We start from the raw sequence: 17279 nt of genomic DNA, 5'->3' as shown, positions 1-17279 counted from the left end.
CCTTCACTTACATCGATATGGAATCTGCCACCCATTGTTGGACATCACAGATGTGGCAATTGTAAAGCTTGTGCCAACACAATTCAAACGAAAGAGTTTGTCTATAAACACCACAGTGTTACGCTAAAGGACTACATAAACTGCAACAGTATGGATGTAATTTATTGCATTCTTTGCCCCTGCGAGATGATATATGTAGGACAAACACAACAAAAAGTGAGGTCTAGGATTCTTCAAATTAACAGTCGAATCACATGTAAAACCATAGGTGCGCCCCTGGTGGACCATTGTAAAACACAGGGACACGTACCGGACTGTCTGAAGTGGATCGTCTTGGAGAAAGTGAAACTTGGCCCCAGGGGAGGCAACATCAGCTCATTGCTGAACCTACGGGAAATGAAGTGGATAACCCGTTTTAACTCCATCAATGAGGGACTTAACGAACTGGACAGCAGCTTTATCCAAATGGCAACGATGTAAGGTCTATATCCAACACCCCCGTTTCAACTTAATGATAACAATGTGAAGTACACATAGCCTACCTACCTTAACTATCTGGTGCACCTCACCTAGCCTGGCAGAATGCATGTATGTACACACAACATCACCCATGTACATCTTACTTTGCACAGACTGTTACAACACCCTGCAAGGAAGTTTAAAAAAAAAAATTCAGGCGTACATTGGGATCTTGACCATTCAGACCACCTTAATACCCTGTGAGGTAGTTACGTGGTCAATCTTTGAATAACGATGTGGGAATGACTAGTAAATGTTTCCTTAGATGCAGACACAACACTTGACCATCTAGACCACCATAATACCCTGTGAGGCAGTTACGTGGTCAAGCTTACAGTAACGATGTGGTAATAACTAGTAAATGTTTGCTAATATATAGACACAAATCAGGTATGCATTGGGTTCTCCAACCTCCAGACCACTTTAATACCCTGCGAGGTAGTTACGTGGTCCAGTTTTGAATAATGTGGTGATAACAACAAGCGAATGTCTCCACATGACTGAGGGAACTCTAATTTCATATACTTATGTGGTCTCTTCATAATTTAAGATGACAAGTAACCACATATCAAGAAATACCACAATAAGCCGTGATAGGCATACCTATAGATCCCCACTTTGGATAACCTAATGTCCCCTGTGGAATTTGGCAGCTTATTGCACCCCTCGTTTTTTTCTTTCTTTATCCGCTAACATACATAATAACCCATACCACGCATACAGGGAGTGAGTCCAAGTAATGTCAATACATTTATGTAAACCCCATTGCTGACATAATATACACCAGAATACTTTTTCCTCTCCCTCTCGAAGCTTCTTCATAGTAACCATAGTGATAGGCTTAGTCTGTCTACCGTGTCTACCACGGTCATGTGGCGCGGAAGTCTGCCCGCCTTTACTTTTGCGGTGCAGGACGCCGGACTATCTCACGAAGAGTAGGAGATTGCTAGGGACGCGGCAACGCGACCCGATTTTTCAGTTAACCAGAGCTAAAAAGCCCCTCTTATGGTTTACTAGTAAAGTGTTTGATGAGGAAACCGTGGGACCTAATTCCATGCTTCGATTTCATTTCCCAGACGCAGAGTCATGAAGTAACGCAGACCCTGGCTCATGCACTCGAGTTATGCAACAGGTAATTTCCCTGTTTCTAATTAAATGACTGCCTAGTGTTCTAAGGGAGTGGGTTAGCAATAACCTCGGCCCGCTCTTTTCCCCGTAGGTGCATCACTCATTTTGAGATCCCACTGGATCAGCAACAAGGTAAAAAACTGATAATTTCCTTAGTTTCTCTGTCGGTTTTAGAACTCATGTTAATAGACTTCACTATTATTGTCCTTAATTACCTCACAGGAAACGATATTTGGAGACAGCTCTAAGTTCCCCAACAAGGTAATATCAAAAAACAGGCAATGTTTTGTCATTTTTTCAATAATGTTGTTCCACTCGTAAACTCGATGTGTGACTCTGTGCCCCCCCTCTTTTAAACTTCGCACTGAATTATGCATTCCATCCAGGGTCTGGATCACAGCCCTAGTCTGACAAAAAAATTGTTTTATGCATACTAGCTTAATTTATATCGGCCTTGTCTTAATGACAAACTTTTTGTAACCTTCTGTACCTCTGTGAGTATTTCCCCATTACTGGTCTTTAGTAATTTTAATCATGTTTCCTATAGGACATGCCCACCCCCTCCCTCGTGTCCTGAAGAAGACCCGCCATGTAAGAGACATCATCCCTACGATTAGGGTCGAAACGTCGACCACTAGACCTTGAACACATGACTAGTGTGACTATCAACACCGGTTATAACATGATGTTATGATTACTATGTTAAATAAAATTTGGATGCATTCCCGTATGGCTCCTATGAGAAGCCATTGTCAATTGTTAGAAGAAATTTACAACTGACTTGTCACTTTCCCTCCAGTAGCACCTATCCCTGCACATTGTACTTTACCCCCCCCCTTTCCCTGTACAGTGTGCACTAAAATAGTTATTTATGTGTTAAAAGAGTTATAATGCTAGGATAAAACTCACAAACACTATGGGCCAGATGTAGGTAGGGTTTTACCGGTCGGTAACGGCCGAATTCGGCCGTTACCGACCGGTAAAAGGATTTTGAGATGTAGGGGGCAGAATCGGTAAATTTACCATTTGGTAAATTTACCGATCGGTAATTTTACCGATTCTGTAAATATACCGGTCGGTATATTTACCGACCGGTATTTTTACAGATTCGTTAAAATTGATATGTAGGTGGGACTCTTATGAGTCCCACAAGGCCTAAGAAATCGGTATTTTACCATCAAATTCAATTTGATGGTGAAATACCGATTCAGGTGTGCATGCACATGTGTGCATGCACACCTGTGCCATATGACAGGCAGACCTGCCCTTAGGGCAGGTCTGCCTGCCATATGGCCCCCGACCCTTTTTTGGGGGTGCTAGAGGGTGTCAAAGTGACACCCCCTGCACCCTTGTCAAAATCGGTATTTACCGATTCGGTAAATACCGACCGGTAATGCCCCATTCATTCCTATGGGCTTCAAAGCCCATAGGAATGAATGGAGCATTACCGGTCGGTATTTACCGATTCGGTAAATACCGATTTTTACCGAATCGGTAAAATGCACATCTGGATGGACCTACATGTCCACCCTTCATATTTACCGATTCTTAATTACCGAATCGGTAAAATTCGGTAATTAAGAATCGGTAAATATTTTTTACCTACATCTGGGCCTATGTGAATAAAACAATAGTGTTTTGCTAAATAATTTTGTCATTTATTGGTTTTCTATTGTAATTGGTTTTAATAATTCTGACTTGGTCAGGGACCACTCTATCTATAATACTGCAGGGCCAAGCAAGAGAAATCTACTCCTATCCTGCCTTTGAGTTAGTCAGACACCACCCACAGGCCGCAGGGTAGTACTGCAGTGACCTGCTACACAGACATAAAATAGTCTCAATAGAAGGTTAGGGAGAATAACATATACGTCGGTGATGGCACCAAATTAAGTAAAATTGACATACTACAAGTTTATTTATTTAAGAAGTTTTATATAGCGCTAGCCAGACCGGGGGGTATCAGAGTGCTTCACATCAGTTACAGAGCAGAAGAAATCAGAGCAGAACATAATACAATAACGCAAAGCAGTCGTAATGACAATGACACAGAGTGCCGTTGCGAGGACTTGAAAACACCGCATCCAGGAGGGGTGTGGTGTCAACTCAGGGCTTCAGCTGTTTCTATCTGTTCGCTCGATCAAGGAAGAGGGTTTTGAGCTGATATTTTAATTTAGCGAAAGGAGGAATAGTTCTGATGTGAGGGGGAATAGAGTTCCTGATATTGGGTGCATTACCAACATGGCCATAGTGATACACATCTGAACAAGAATGACCCACAATGTACTGCACAATCATACACAGCAAATATAACATGTGTGCTACTGCAGATCACTGGCTACATCAATTCATGAAAGAACAATAGGGAATTGGTGTAAACTACATAGCAACACACAACAAAGCCCTTAGCACAGTAGTACTGCATTGAATGGTTGGCATGCAATGCCCCCCAAGGAGGTGCATAGCAGAACATCTAACGGGAAGGGGAGGGCCACTGGTATGGTTTGAGACCAGTGGTGTCGTGACTTCCCCCACAACCTGCCACCTCCCCCCCTCCTTTTGCAGCTTCTGGGGGGTGGTGTTGAAACTCACATTTATTCATGAGGCTTTCTTGACTGCAGCTCTGCAGGCGAAAGCTGCAGCGCTGCAGACAAAAATACGAGATACAGATAATAGGGGTCAAGCAAGTAAAGTTAATTGCAACAAAGAAATGAAGAGGAAAAGAGAGGGAAAGAAAGAGGGAGAGAGAGAAAGGGGAAAAGAGAGGGCTGCGAATGTAAAGTGAAATGAAGGGCATATGAAAACAAGCACAAAACTGTGATGAGAAGCAAGGGTGAAAAACGCTGGGTGTAAGGGCTTATGAACTAATGTAAGGGTAAAACAATGTTTGCATGAATAAGAGAAAAAAGTGGCTGGAATGATGAAGGTCTGGATGAATGAGTGAATGGATGAATGGTCCCCAGGATGGAGGTGTGGAATGATGGATTGCTAGATTGATAAAAGGAGGGTGAATTGGTGATGGATGAAGAAGAATGGAGGGATAAATGGATGGCTGGATAAAAAGGACGTATGAATGTTTGGAAGTGTGAGAGGAAGGATGGATTTATAGAACACTAATAAAGAAAGGGTGGATGGATGGAATGGTGAAAGGTTGGAGGAAGGTATGCAAAGATGGAGAGATGGATGTAGATATGAAAGGCTTAAAGATTAACGAAATGTGTTAAGGGACTTTATCTAGAGTGTGTAGGGATTACTCGCTTCACTCACCCACTGTCATTCGAGGTATGGATCAAAGTGGGGGGTATTTTTATTTGCTGGATACTTCCTTGGTTGAGACTGTACGTGGTCCACCATTGTCACGTGATATGTGTGCATTGATTACAATAAACGACTCATCTCAATGACCTTTCAACCTCCTGAGAGAGCCATGATTGCTTGTACTGGTGACATATACCAGGAATTTTAGAATTAATATAAACATATATAATACAACTTACTCATCCCCAAAGTACCTGGAGGGTCCTGAAGAAGCCCAAACATAAATATGAAAGCTCAGAATATACTTGGCTCCGGAGTGAACAAAATTCACCTTAACCAGATTTCGGTAACCAAACTTGAAACTTGAATGCAATGCTTATATCGAAATAGCTTTACTTCAGCATTTATTCCTTGGTGACAATCAGTCCATGATGTTACTGAAAAACCAACTCCAAGAACAAAGCACAAACCACAAAAATACATACAGCCTCATTCATGAGGAATTGGCGCTGCCCTATGCCAATGTGAAAGGGCAGGATTGCACCGAATTTATAAATACGCACAATTTGCTGGCTAGCGCCAATGTACACCCTTGCACCATGGTGCAATGGTGTCTGTGTGCCTGTGCAGAGGCTGTCTGTGTGCCTGTGCAGAATGCAACACATATGGAAAGAGGAAATAATGAGGAGGAATACAAATATTTCTCCCTGTTGACCCTGCTCTGGCGAGGCGTAAGGTATTGATGCTGCCCCAGGTTTACATGATTAAGTAAATCTAGGACAGGGTCAAAATCCATGGGTGCTGCATGTTAAAACCCATTGCGACACCCATGGAATGCCTCCTTGACGCAGAATAAGACAAGGCAGCAACTTGCGCTGCTTTGTCTTACTCCATATCTATGAGACCATGCAAAGCCAAAGCAAACACAAGGAGATGATGGACGGAGCGCTGAAACGTTTCAGACACTCACCCCCAGTCACAGATCTGGGTTGAATCCATCGTCATCCTTTAGCTCACTTCACCACCCCAGTTCAGACCCAGCTATATGCAAATCACTCTCGACTCTGTGCCTTATGGGTACAGTCAAGCCCGAACTGCCAAGCCATGTCTTCCCGGGATCATAAACAAGCATCCTGGGACCGGTTTTGGGGCAACACCCCTCATCAGGTAGGATAGCCTAAATCCAGTGGCAAAATGAGCAAATCTCCTCATAGATATGATTGAGAACCTTGCACTACCTAAGCGTCCAGAAAAGTGAGATTCAGGCAGTGCAAGTCTCTCATAAATAAGCCCCAAAGTACGCAAGCATCAAAATAACCATTTCATGATCTCTGGGACACTGAACTGTGAAGGGAACTCACCTCCACCCTGCTGCTGTACCAGTATCAGCTGGGGAGAGAGGTGAAAGTGGCCCAGCTTCCTCCTGGAGATGTTTGGGCAGGGAGTCCACTTCTTGAACTGTATGTTACACTTCAATACCAACCTGGCAACAAGGCACACATGGACAGGTGAAATGATACTGCCCAGGGGTGCTCCATTATGGGGAGTTACAACAGGAAAGGGGGTCCTCTTTCTGAGTGTGCTGCAAAACGCCGTTGATGATTGTTTTGTGCTGGAAAGTGCATCTTCCTGCACAACAACAATCATTCCTGCAATGCAGGTACCCTTGCACCATGGTGCAAGGGTGCCTGCACTTTTTCTTGCCATGCATTTCGCACTGGCACAGGGGTGAGTGCAGGAATGTGCCATATTGTTGTAAATAAGGCGCATTCGTGTAATTAAAAAATGATGCAGCTCGGCCGAGCAAAGCTGCTTGTGGCACCCTGCTGCACCATTTGCTTGTAAATATGCCCCCTTGTTTGTTACGCTGGATATTCCTAGACTATAACAAGGAGGCAGAACCTTTAGAAAGTCATTGGCAAAGCACATTCCACAACTTTGTCTCAAACTGCGCCCACCTATCCAGTTCCTCCTCAAGCCTCCTTGCCTGCCTGCCCCACTGAGGTCCAGAAATGTGCTGGATTTTCCTCACTCCTTACACGTTCTTTCCAACTTTCCTTCTTGCTGCATTCCAGGAGGTCCCCTGGCAAGTGTGCGCATGGCACAACTCTTTCTTCAACGTTCAAGCCACTCTGGCCACACTAATTCGGAAGCGCTTTACTGAGCTTCAGCGGAAGATTGCTGACCAGCATCGTGATACTACCCGCCTGATATATTCTTGGATTGAATCACTTATCTTACCTAACACCGTTTCCTAATCCACATCACTAGCCCTAGCCATCACATCCCAAACCCCTCATCTTTCCACACCCTCTTAAAAGCTGCCAAGAACTCCTTCTTCTACTATCATGCCTCCAACAAAGAACAACATGAAGGTGTTTGCTCTCAAAGTAGGTGGAAATAACTAGGACCTTTAGGACACATCAGGGGGCAGGGACTACCGATACAGCCTTCAAATAATGTATTGATGTAAAATGATCTTGGACTTTTTGTTTCCTACCTGTAGGAAATTGGGTTACTTGCTGAGTGGGGTGAAACCACAATGTCTGTCAGGGTGAACACCAGAAATCCCCAAATGTATATGTGCTTAATCCTCTGGTAGCTTGGCACAAAAGCAGTCAGGCGTCACTGAGAGGCAATGTGTAAACTATTTATGCAGGACTTCACACAGTAATAAAGTGAGAACACAACACAAGAAAAATCCCACATGACTTTAGGTAAATAGTGTCAAATTTAATAAATTATTTGAGGCCAAAGCACCAACAATCTAGTTAGTAGAACTAGAGATATTCAGATTTAAGTGAAAATATTGCCTAGAAAGATAAAGTACCAACTGTGGTTATCGAGTTGTGCCGGACTGGGACACCGTCACAAGTTCAAGCCGACTGTGTTGGAATGCAAACCGGATACAGGGACCAAGTTAGGCCCACTAAACAAAGTACCTTAAGTCCTGGTTGTGGAGAGTTGTGAGATCCCACGTACAGAATGCGTCATGCAGTCGTGGTTCAGAGGAGCTGCAAAATGTGATGTGAAGGCCTGCATCTAGGATGAGCGACGCAGCTGGGGTTCTGAGGAGCTGCAGGCCTGCAGTGTGAGGTCCTGTGTCAAGGATGTGTCACGCAGCTGGGGTTCTGAGGAGCTGCAGGGCTGCAGTGTGAGGTCCTGTGTCAAGGATGTGCCACGCAGCTGGGGTTCTGAGGAGCTGCAGGCCTGCAGTGTGAGGTCCTGTGTCAAGGATGTGTCACGCAGCTGGGGTTCTGAGGAGCTGCAGGCCTGCAGTGTGAGGTCCTGTGTCAAGGATGTGCCACGCAGCTGGGGTTCTGAGGAGCTGCAGGCCTGCAGTGTGAGGTCCTGTGTCAAGGATGTGTCACGCAGCAGCAGTTCTGAGGAGCTGCAGGCCTGCAGTGTGAGGTCCTGTGTCAAGGATGTGCCACGCAGCTGGGGTTCTGAGGAGCTGCAGGCCTGCAGTGTGAGGTCCTGTGTCAAGGATGTGCCACGCAGCTGGGGTTCTGAGGAGCTGCAGGCCTGCAGTGTGAGGTCCTGTGTCAAGGATGTGTCACGCAGCTGGGGTTCTGAGGAGCTGCAGGGCTGCAGTGTGAGGTCCTGTGTCAAGGATGTGCCACGCAGCTGGGGTTCTGAGGAGCTGCAGGCCTGCAGTGTGAGGTCCTGTGTCAAGGATGTGCCACGCAGCTGGGGTTCTGAGGAGCTGCAGGCCTGCAGTGTGAGGTCCTGTGTCAAGGATGTGTCACGCAGCTGGGGTTCTGAGGAGCTGCAGGCCTGCAGTGTGAGGTCCTGTGTCAAGGATGTGTCACGCAGCTGGGGTTCTGAGGAGCTGCAGGCCTGCAGTGTGAGGTCCTGTGTCAAGGATGTGTCACGCAGCTGGGGTTCTGAGGAGCTGCAGGCCTGCAGTGTGAGGTCCTGTGTCAAGGATGTGTCACGCAGCTGGGGTTCTGAGGAGCTGCAGGCCTGCAGTGTGAGGTCCTGTGTCAAGGATGTGCCACGCAGCTGGGGTTCTGAGGAGCTGCAGGCCTGCAGTGTGAGGTCCTGTGTCAAGGATGTGTCACGCAGCTGGGGTTCTGAGGAGCTGCAGGCCTGCAGTGTGAGGTCCTGTGTCAAGGATGTGCCACGCAGCTGGGGTTCTGAGGAGCTGCAGGCCTGCAGTGTGAGGTCCTGTGTCAAGGATGTGTCACGCAGCAGCGGTTCTGAGGAGCTGCAGGCCTGCAGTGTGAGGTCCTGTGTCAAGGATGTGCCACGCAGCTGGGGTTCTGAGGAGCTGCAGGCCTGCAGTGTGAGGTCCTGTGTCAAGGATGTGTCACGCAGCTGGGGTTCTGAGGAGCTGCAGGCCTGCAGTGTGAGGTCCTGTGTCAAGGATGTGTCACGCAGCTGGGGTTCTGAGGAGCTGCAGGCCTGCAGTGTGAGGTCCTGTGTCAAGGATGTGCCACGCAGCTGGGGTTCTGAGGAGCTGCAGGGCTGCAGTGTGAGGTCCTGTGTCAAGGATGTGCCACGCAGCTGGGGTTCTGAGGAGCTGCAGGCCTGCAGTGTGAGGTCCTGTGTCAAGGATGTGCCACGCAGCTGGGGTTCTGAGGAGCTGCAGGCCTGCAGTGTGAGGTCCTGTGTCAAGGATGTGTCACGCAGCTGGGGTTCTGAGGAGCTGCAGGGCTGCAGTGTGAGGTCCTGTGTCAAGGATGTGTCACGCAGCTGGGGTTCTGAGGAGCTGCAGGCCTGCAGTGTGAGGCCCTGTGTCAAGGATGTGTCACGCAGCTGGGGTTCTGAGGAGCTGCAGGCCTGCAGTGTGAGGTCCTGTGTCAAGGATGTGTCACGCAGCTGGGGTTCTGAGGAGCTGCAGGGCTGCAGTGTGAGGTCCTGTGTCAAGGATGTGTCACGCAGCAGCGGTTCTGAGGAGCTGCAGGCCTGCAGTGTGAGGTCCTGTGTCAAGGATGTGTCACGCAGCTGGGGTTCTGAGGAGCTGCAGGCCTGCAGTGTGAGGTCCTGTGTCAAGGATGTGCCACGCAGCTGGGGTTCTGAGGAGCTGCAGGCCTGCAGTGTGAGGTCCTGTGTCAAGGATGTGTCACGCAGCTGGGGTTCTGAGGAGCTGCAGGCCTGCAGTGTGAGGTCCTGTGTCAAGGATGTGCCACGCAGCTGGGGTTCTGAGGAGCTGCAGGCCTGCAGTGTGAGGTCCTGTGTCAAGGATGTGTCACGCAGCTGGGGTTCTGAGGAGCTGCAGGGCTGCAGTGTGAGGTCCTGTGTCAAGGATGTGTCACGCAGCTGGGGTTCTGAGGAGCTGCAGGCCTGCAGTGTGAGGCCCTGTGTCAAGGATGTGTCACGCAGCTGGGGTTCTGAGGAGCTGCAGGCCTGCAGTGTGAGGTCCTGTGTCAAGGATGTGTCACGCAGCTGGGGTTCTGAGGAGCTGCAGGGCTGCAGTGTGAGGTCCTGTGTCAAGGATGTGTCACGCAGCTGGGGTTCTGAGGAGCTGCAGGCCTGCAGTGTGAGGTCCTGTGTCAAGGATGTGTCACGCAGCTGGGGTTCTGAGGAGCTGCAGGCCTGCAGTGTGAGGTCCTGTGTCAAGGATGTGCCACGCAGCTGGGGTTCTGAGGAGCTGCAGGCCTGCAGTGTGAGGTCCTGTGTCAAGGATGTGTCACGCAGCTGGGGTTCTGAGGAGCTGCAGGCCTGCAGTGTGAGGTCCTGTGTCAAGGATGTGTCACGCAGCTGGGGTTCTGAGGAGCTGCAGGCCTGCAGTGTGAGGTCCTGTGTCAAGGATGTGCCACGCAGCTGGGGTTCTGAGGAGCTGCAGGCCTGCAGTGTGAGGTCCTGTGTCAAGGATGTGCCACGCAGCTGGGGTTCTGAGGAGCTGCAGGCCTGCAGTGTGAGGTCCTGTGTCAAGGATGTGCCACGCAGCTGGGGTTCTGAGGAGCTGCAGGCCTGCAGTGTGAGGTCCTGTGTCAAGGATGTGCCACGCAGCTGGGGTTCTGAGGAGCTGCAGGCCTGCAGTGTGAGGTCCTGTGTCAAGGATGTGCCACGCAGCTGGGGTTCTGAGGAGCTGCAGGCCTGCAGTGTGAGGTCCTGTGTCAAGGATGTGTCACGCAGCTGGGGTTCTGAGGAGCTGCAGGCCTGCAGTGTGAGGTCCTGTGTCAAGGATGTGCCACGCAGCTGGGGTTCTGAGGAGCTGCAGGCCTGCAGTGTGAGGTCCTGTGTCAAGGATGTGCCACGCAGCTGGGGTTCTGAGGAGCTGCAGGCCTGCAGTGTGAGGTCCTGTGTCAAGGATGTGCCACGCAGCTGGGGTTCTGAGGAGCTGCAGGCCTGCAGTGTGAGGTCCTGTGTCAAGGATGTGTCACGCAGCAGCGGTTCTGAGGAGCTGCAGGCCTGCAGTGTGAGGTCCTGTGTCAAGGATGTGCCACGCAGCTGGGGTTCTGAGGAGCTGCAGGGCTGCAGTGTGAGGTCCTGTGTCAAGGATGTGTCACGCAGCTGGGGTTCTGAGGAGCTGCAGGGCTGCAGTGTGAGGTCCTGTGTCAAGGATGTGTCACGCAGCTGGGGTTCTGAGGAGCTGCAGGCCTGCAGTGTGAGGTCCTGTGTCAAGGATGTGCCACGCAGCTGGGGTTCTGAGGAGCTGCAGGGCTGCAGTGTGAGGTCCTGTGTCAAGGATGTGCCACGCAGCTGGGGTTCTGAGGAGCTGCAGGCCTGCAGTGTGAGGTCCTGTGTCAAGGATGTGTCACGCAGCAGCGGTTCTGAGGAGCTGCAGGGCTGCAGTGTGAGGTCCTGTGTCAAGGATGTGCCACGCAGCTGGGGTTCTGAGGAGCTGCAGGCCTGCAGTGTGAGGTCCTGTGTCAAGGATGTGCCACGCAGCTGGGGTTCTGAGGAGCTGCAGGCCTGCAGTGTGAGGTCCTGTGTCAAGGATGTGCCACGCAGCTGGGGTTCTGAGGAGCTGCAGGCCTGCAGTGTGAGGTCCTGTGTCAAGGATGTGCCACGCAGCTGGGGTTCTGAGGAGCTGCAGGCCTGCAGTGTGAGGTCCTGTGTCAAGGATGTGTCACGCAGCTGGGGTTCTGAGGAGCTGCAGGCCTGCAGTGTGAGGTCCTGTGTCAAGGATGTGCCACGCAGCTGGGGTTCTGAGGAGCTGCAGGCCTGCAGTGTGAGGTCCTGTGTCAAGGATGTGTCACGCAGCTGGGGTTCTGAGGAGCTGCAGGCCTGCAGTGTGAGGTCCTGTGTCAAGGATGTGCCACGCAGCTGGGGTTCTGAGGAGCTGCAGGGCTGCAGTGTGAGGTCCTGTGTCAAGGATGTGTCACGCAGCAGCGGTTCTGAGGAGCTGCAGGCCTGCAGTGTGAGGTCCTGTGTCAAGGATGTGCCACGCAGCTGGGGTTCTGAGGAGCTGCAGGCCTGCAGTGTGAGGTCCTGTGTCAAGGATGTGCCACGCAGCTGGGGTTCTGAGGAGCTGCAGGCCTGCAGTGTGAGGTCCTGTGTCAAGGATGTGCCACGCAGCTGGGGTTCTGAGGAGCTGCAGGCCTGCAGTGTGAGGTCCTGTGTCAAGGATGTGTCACGCAGCAGCGGTTCTGAGGAGCTGCAGGGCTGCAGTGTGAGGTCCTGTGTCAAGGATGTGTCACGCAGCTGGGGTTCTGAGGAGCTGCAGGCCTGCAGTGTGAGGTCCTGTGTCAAGGATGTGCCACGCAGCTGGGGTTCTGAGGAGCTGCAGGCCTGCAGTGTGAGGTCCTGTGTCAAGGATGTGTCACGCAGCTGGGGTTCTGAGGAGCTGCAGGCCTGCAGTGTGAGGTCCTGTGTCAAGGATGTGTCACGCAGCTGGGGTTCTGAGGAGCTGCAGGCCTGCAGTGTGAGGTCCTGTGTCAAGGATGTGCCACGCAGCTGGGGTTCTGAGGAGCTGCAGGCCTGCAGTGTGAGGTCCTGTGTCAAGGATGTGCCACGCAGCTGGGGTTCTGAGGAGCTGCAGGCCTGCAGTGTGAGGTCCTGTGTCAAGGATGTGTCACGCAGCAGCGGTTCTGAGGAGCTGCAGGCCTGCAGTGTGAGGTCCTGTGTCAAGGATGTGCCACGCAGCTGGGGTTCTGAGGAGCTGCAGGGCTGCAGTGTGAGGTCCTGTGTCAAGGATGTGCCACGCAGCTGGGGTTCTGAGGAGCTGCAGGGCTGCAGTGTGAGGTCCTGTGTCAAGGATGTGTAACGCAGCTGGGGTTCTGAGGAGCTGCAGGCCTGCAGTGTGAGGTCCTGTGTCAAGGATGTGCCACGCAGCTGGGGTTCTGAGGAGCTGCAGGGCTGCAGTGTGAGGTCCTGTGTCAAGGATGTGTCACGCAGCAGCGGTTCTGAGGAGCTGCAGGCCTGCAGTGTGAGGTCCTGTGTCAAGGATGTGTCACGCAGCTGGGGTTCTGAGGAGCTGCAGGCCTGCAGTGTGAGGTCCTGTGTCAAGGATGTGCCACGCAGCTGGGGTTCTGAGGAGCTGCAGGCCTGCAGTGTGAGGCCCTGTGTCAAGGATGTGCCACGCAGCTGGGGTTCTGAGGAGCTGCAGGCCTGCAGTGTGAGGCCCTGTGTCAAGGATGTGCCACGCAGCTGGGGTTCTGAGGAGCTGCAGGGCTGCAGTGTGAGGTCCTGTGTCAAGGATGTGTCACGCAGCAGCGGTTCTGAGGAGCTGCAGGCCTGCAGTGTGAGGTCCTGTGTCAAGGATGTGCCACGCAGCTGGGGTTCTGAGGAGCTGCAGGCCTGCAGTGTGAGGTCCTGTGTCAAGGATGTGCCACGCAGCTGGGGTTCTGAGGAGCTGCAGGCCTGCAGTGTGAGGTCCTGTGTCAAGGATGTGTCACGCAGCTGGGGTTCTGAGGAGCTGCAGGCCTGCAGTGTGAGGTCCTGTGTCAAGGATGTGTCACGCAGCTGGGGTTCTGAGGAGCTGCAGGCCTGCAGTGTGAGGTCCTGTGTCAAGGATGTGTCACGCAGCTGGGGTTCTGAGGAGCTGCAGGCCTGCAGTGTGAGGTCCTGTGTCAAGGATGTGCCACGCAGCTGGGGTTCTGAGGAGCTGCAGGCCTGCAGTGTGAGGTCCTGTGTCAAGGATGTGCCACGCAGCTGGGGTTCTGAGGAGCTGCAGGCCTGCAGTGTGAGGTCCTGTGTCAAGGATGTGTCACGCAGCTGGGGTTCTGAGGAGCTGCAGGGCTGCAGTGTGAGGTCCTGTGTCAAGGATGTGCCACGCAGCTGGGGTTCTGAGGAGCTGCAGGCCTGCAGTGTGAGGTCCTGTGTCAAGGATGTGCCACGCAGCTGGGGTTCTGAGGAGATGCAGGGCTGCAGTGTGAGGTCCTGTGTCAAGGATGTGCCACGCAGCTGGGGTTCTGAGGAGCTGCAGGCCTGCAGTGTGAGGTCCTGTGTCAAGGATGTGCCACGCAGCTGGGGTTCTGAGGAGCTGCAGGCCTGCAGTGTGAGGTCCTGTGTCAAGGATGTGTCACGCAGCTGGGGTTCTGAGGAGCTGCAGGCCTGCAGTGTGAGGTCCTGTGTCAAGGATGTGCCACGCAGCTGGGGTTCTGAGGAGCTGCAGGGCTGCAGTGTGAGGTCCTGTGTCAAGGATGTGTCACGCAGCAGCGGTTCTGAGGAGCTGCAGGCCTGCAGTGTGAGGTCCTGTGTCAAGGATGTGCCACGCAGCTGGGGTTCTGAGGAGCTGCAGGCCTGCAGTGTGAGGTCCTGTGTCAAGGATGTGTCACGCAGCAGCGGTTCTGAGGAGCTGCAGGCCTGCAGTGTGAGGTCCTGTGTCAAGGATGTGCCACGCAGCTGGGGTTCTGAGGAGCTGCAGGCCTGCAGTGTGAGGTCCTGTGTCAAGGATGTGCCACGCAGCTGGGGTTCTGAGGAGCTGCAGGCCTGCAGTGTGAGGTCCTGTGTCAAGGATGTGTCACGCAGCTGGGGTTCTGAGGAGCTGCAGGGCTGCAGTGTGAGGTCCTGTGTCAAGGATGTGCCACGCAGCTGGGGTTCTGAGGAGCTGCAGGCCTGCAGTGTGAGGTCCTGTGTCAAGGATGTGCCACGCAGCTGGGGTTCTGAGGAGCTGCAGGCCTGCAGTGTGAGGTCCTGTGTCAAGGATGTGCCACGCAGCTGGGGTTCTGAGGAGCTGCAGGACTGCAGTGTGAGGTCCTGTGTCAAGGATGTGTCACGCAGCAGCGGTTCTGAGGAGCTGCAGGGCTGCAGTGTGAGGTCCTGTGTCAAGGATGTGCCACGCAGCTGGGGTTCTGAGGAGCTGCAGGCCTGCAGTGTGAGGTCCTGTGTCAAGGATGTGTCACGCAGCTGGGGTTCTGAGGAGCTGCAGGCCTGCAGTGTGAGGTCCTGTGTCAAGGATGTGCCACGCAGCTGGGGTTCTGAGGAGCTGCAGGGCTGCAGTGTGAGGTCCTGTGTCAAGGATGTGTCACGCAGCAGCGGTTCTGAGGAGCTGCAGGCCTGCAGTGTGAGGTCCTGTGTCAAGGATGTGCCACGCAGCTGGGGTTCTGAGGAGCTGCAGGCCTGCAGTGTGAGGTCCTGTGTCAAGGATGTGTCACGCAGCTGGGGTTCTGAGGAGCTGCAGGGCTGCAGTGTGAGGTCCTGTGTCAAGGATGTGTCACGCAGCTGGGGTTCTGAGGAGCTGCAGGCCTGCAGTGTGAGGCCCTGTGTCAAGGATGTGCCACGCAGCTGGGGTTCTGAGGAGCTGCAGGGCTGCAGTGTGAGGTCCTGTGTCAAGGATGTGTCACGCAGCTGGGGTTCTGAGGAGCTGCAGGCCTGCAGTGTGAGGTCCTGTGTCAAGGATGTGCCACGCAGCTGGGGTTCTGAGGAGCTGCAGGCCTGCAGTGTGAGGTCCTGTGTCAAGGATGTGTCACGCAGCAGCGGTTCTGAGGAGCTGCAGGCCTGCAGTGTGAGGTCCTGTGTCAAGGATGTGCCACGCAGCTGGGGTTCTGAGGAGCTGCAGGGCTGCAGTGTGAGGTCCTGTGTCAAGGATGTGCCACGCAGCTGGGGTTCTGAGGAGCTGCAGGGCTGCAGTGTGAGGTCCTGTGTCAAGGATGTGCCACGCAGCTGGGGTTCTGAGGAGCTGCAGGCCTGCAGTGTGAGGTCCTGTGTCAAGGATGTGTCACGCAGCTGGGGTTCTGAGGAGCTGCAGGGCTGCAGTGTGAGGTCCTGTGTCAAGGATGTGTCACGCAGCTGGGGTTCTGAGGAGCTGCAGGGCTGCAGTGTGAGGTCCTGTGTCAAGGATGTGCCACGCAGCTGGGGTTCTGAGGAGCTGCAGGCCTGCAGTGTGAGGTCCTGTGTCAAGGATGTGCCACGCAGCTGGGGTTCTGAGAGGCTGCAGGCCTGCAGTGTGAGGTCCTGTGTCAAGGATGTGCCACGCAGCTGGGGTTCTGAGGAGCTGCAGGCCTGCAGTGTGAGGTCCTGTGTCAAGGATGTGCCACGCAGCTGGGGTTCTGAGGAGCTGCAGGGCTGCAGTGTGAGGTCCTGTGTCAAGGATGTGCCACGCAGCTGGGGTTCTGAGGAGCTGCAGGCCTGCAGTGTGAGGTCCTGTGTCAAGGATGTGCCACGCAGCTGGGGTTCTGAGGAGCTGCAGGCCTGCAGTGTGAGGTCCTGTGTCAAGGATGTGCCACGCAGCTGGGGTTCTGAGGAGCTGCAGGCCTGCAGTGTGAGGTCCTGTGTCAAGGATGTGCCACGCAGCTGGGGTTCTGAGGAGCTGCAGGCCTGCAGTGTGAGGTCCTGTGTCAAGGATGTGCCACGCAGCTGGGGTTCTGAGGAGCTGCAGGCCTGCAGTGTGAGGTCCTGTGTCAAGGATGTGCCACGCAGCTGGGGTTCTGAGGAGCTGCAGGGCTGCAGTGTGAGGTCCTGTGTCAAGGATGTGCCACGCAGCTGGGGTTCTGAGGAGCTGCAGGCCTGCAGTGTGAGGTCCTGTGTCAAGGATGTGCCACGCAGCTGGGGTTCTGAGGAGCTGCAGGGCTGCAGTGTGAGGTCCTGTGTCAAGGATGTGCCACGCAGCTGGGGTTCTGAGGAGCTGCAGGCCTGCAGTGTGAGGTCCTGTGTCAAGGATGTGTCACGCAGCTGGGGTTCTGAGGAGCTGCAGGGCTGCAGTGTGAGGTCCTGTGTCAAGGATGTGTCACGCAGCTGGGGTTCTGAGGAGCTGCAGGGCTGCAGTGTGAGGTCCTGTGTCAAGGATGTGTCACGCAGCTGGGGTTCTGAGGAGCTGCAGGCCTGCAGTGTGAGGTCCTGTGTCAAGGATGTGCCACGCAGCTGGGGTTCTGAGGAGCTGCAGGGCTGCAGTGTGAGGTCCTGTGTCAAGGATGTGCCACGCAGCTGGGGTTCTGAGGAGCTGCAGGGCTGCAGTGTGAGGTCCTGTGTCAAGGATGTGTCACGCAGCAGCGGTTCTGAGGAGCTGCAGGCCTGCAGTGTGAGGTCCTGTGTCAAGGATG

General features: G+C 53.1%; 1 long non-coding RNA gene across 2 annotated transcripts in view; it reads left to right on the top strand.

Moving 5' to 3' along the window:
• Nucleotides 1–1429: 1429 nt before the first annotated feature.
• Nucleotides 1430–17279, top strand: part of LOC144821895 (uncharacterized) — a 99982-nt gene continuing 84132 nt past the window's right edge. For both annotated transcript variants that reach the window (XR_013608495.1, XR_013608494.1), the window contains exons 1-3: nt 1430–1651; nt 1739–1779; nt 1870–1908. This is a non-coding gene — a long non-coding RNA (uncharacterized LOC144821895). The remainder of the gene's footprint in view (nt 1652–1738; nt 1780–1869; nt 1909–17279) is intronic.

Source organism: Lissotriton helveticus, chromosome 2_2 (assembly GCF_964261635.1).
Source record: "Lissotriton helveticus chromosome 2_2, aLisHel1.1, whole genome shotgun sequence".
Lineage (NCBI taxonomy): Eukaryota > Metazoa > Chordata > Amphibia > Caudata > Salamandridae > Lissotriton > Lissotriton helveticus.
The sequence above is the reverse complement of the archived record's forward strand: the minus strand, read 5'-3'. Positions and strand labels throughout refer to the sequence as shown.